A 2798-nucleotide genomic window follows, 5' to 3' on the forward strand; every position below is an offset into this window, starting at 1 on the left:
TTTCTAAAGTTCTGTGATGATGTTGGATCCTGTGAGGCGGGTTATTGATGTCAAAATGGCGAGGGAGGGGAGAGATTTACTTTTGGCCAGAAAGTCTTTGCAAGCCGTCTTTTCCTATTCTTATTCTTTTTTCCCCCCCCATGATGATGTATTTTTCTTTTTAGATCTGGTTTCAGAATTTTATATATCTTTAATTCTATGCCAGATCTGCAAATGTTTCAGAATGTTTAGTTTGTGTCTTGGTAAGGTGCAAGTTATGGTGGCGTTAAAGAGGTTCAGATACATATGGTCGCTTTTAAGGACAAGAAATCTTGACCTACACCTAAAGTGGGCATTGCCCAACATATTGGAGAAGTTTTGTTTCATTGGTGTGTATATTTGTTGGGTTATAGAGAAAACTCTCTTTATCTTTTAAAGAAACTGAACAAGGGGCAAAAACTTAACCTTCGATTTTCTCAAAACAGCATTTTTCGGGATAGTCCCCTTGTGCTTAAAAGCGACCATATTTCTTTGCTAAGTTGAGCTTTCTCTTGCTTTGCTCCTCGTGGCTGACCCTAATTACATGGTGCCCTTTTTAAGACTTGTGAGGCAAACGAGAGGCTGTGCTGGGGAAAAAAAAAAACATTTTTGTCCAACTGAAGCCAACTTTTTTTATTCCTGTTGTCGCTTCCTGCTTACTGCATTTTGTAATGACAACTTTTTTAAACCGAATAATCGAAAAATTATCAGCTGAATAATTACGCAGATATCTGGTTGCTAGGCTCGGAGAAATAAGTATTTAAGGATCTGGAACTCCTTGGTGAAATATTTTTCATCATCTCAGTCTCTAAGTGTGCAAGACTTACTTTATTCCTACCAACAGTTGAGATGTGATAGTTCTAATAAATGATGTTGTACGAGATCTATTTTGATGAGACCATGACAAAATTGCCACAGCGTGACACCATTCGCATCAAATGAGATTTGGAGTTAAAACATGGCAGTGGAGTGATCCTGCAAAATGTATCGTTATAAAGAACGGTGTTTTCTCTACAGTACCGTCAAAAATAAGATGCTTCTGAAAAGAACACGGCTCTTTGTGGCTTTGGATCATGGCATATAGCAGTTTGTCTGACGGCAGTTGGAAATCGGTAATTTATTTTATATACACCACCATCAAGACTTGAGATCTGATGGTTCTGGTTGTGGGTGAAGGGTAGGGGCAATTCTCAGGTTAGTGATGTCTACTGGGGTCACACTTTTGACTCGACGGCTGTGAACAGCAAAGAAACACTGTCTACGTTTCTTGGCTATTTAGTTTTGGAATATTTTTTAAATTATTTGATGGTTGTCTTTTATACACCTTACTTTGTTACTCCGCTCCCCAGGCCAAATGCTAAGAAAAAAGCGAAATCAATTTTTTGATGGTGGGTGTAATGTACTTAACAAATTAGGTGACATAAGAATTTCAGTGAATAAGTTGCATACGAGAAAAATTTGTGAAGTTGCATACGACAAAGATTTGTGAAATCTAGAAATCGTATTATCGTTTTTCTTTATTGCCAGAAATGAACAGTCAAATTGGACTCGAAGCACTTTGTTTTTCAGGTACACAAGATATTTATGTAAATGAATATGAATATTTTTATTGACACGAGATGAGATGATAAAGAATGGTTTTTATCAACACCTTTGTCGGTTTGTTTTAGCAATGAGATTCCTTAGGGTTTTTGTCCCGTTTTCTGGAGTGAAGTCAGTCATATGTTCTGTGAGGTTTTAGCTGGTCCTAGAAACAGCCTAATATTGTAGGGAGAAGCAAACATTGCAAGCTGATCTGAGGGCAGATCTGTTCCTCTGATCTGAGGGCAGATCTGTTCCTCTGATCTGAGGGCAGATCTGTTCCTCTGATCTGAGGGCAGATCTGTTCCTCTGAGCTAGCCAAACTACTATGAAAGGAGGGTGAAAATCTTCCGAGAAATGGAACCAAATGTAGAGCACTTTAGCTGTCAGCAAACCCTGTCTGTCTGTCAGTAGATATTCTCTCGCTATGGTGTGTGGTCGTAGAGCTTGCTGAGGGAGGATAGAGAGAAAAAAGATATATATCTTTCTCACAGCTCTTTTTCAAAGAATTCTGACAGGTGGAAGAAAAAAAATTGTTCTTTAATATTTTTTTCTCTCACTATTCCCCCCCAACTTTCCTTCCAGGAAGCATAGAAATAGGAAATAGCATATCGGGTTTGGAAAAAGAAATGTTTCACAAAATGAAAAAATAAAAATAAAAGATGTTGCAATGAGAGAAACGTAGTAATTTGTAAATTTGTTTTTAATATATAAAGAGACATAGGGATATTGTTATAAATGGGAGACAGAATATTGGGGACCAGATGCTTTTTGCAACTGACCAATAGCTCATGGTTAAATCAAAGCTTTGTTGAAATGTCACTCTCACCTTCATGAGGGTTACAGAGTGCTAGGTCAGTGCAGATTTTTCAATCTCTGCTGCTGCTGCTACTTCTGCTTTTGAAAAACTTTACTATTTATTATCTGGATCTTTCTTGTCGGTGGAGCTTGGCCGTGATCGGATAGACTCGCAGTTAAATTTCACCTGAGGATAATAATAATAATGATAGTTGTCATCATCAGAATAAAATGCTGTCGTTATCGTGTCTCTTGTCGGTTTTTTTCGTTTCTATTCTATGTCAAAAACTCACCATCAGCAACTCTCAGGTAGAATGTGAGGGCAAGAAGGAAAGAAATATTTCTCTCTTTCTCTCTCTTTCTCTCTCTCTCTCTCTCTCTCTCTCTCTCTCTCTCTCTCT

The sequence above is a fragment of the Aplysia californica genome, unplaced genomic scaffold (assembly GCF_000002075.1).
Source record: "Aplysia californica isolate F4 #8 unplaced genomic scaffold, AplCal3.0 scaffold00767, whole genome shotgun sequence".
Taxonomy (NCBI): Eukaryota; Metazoa; Mollusca; class Gastropoda; order Aplysiida; family Aplysiidae; genus Aplysia; species Aplysia californica.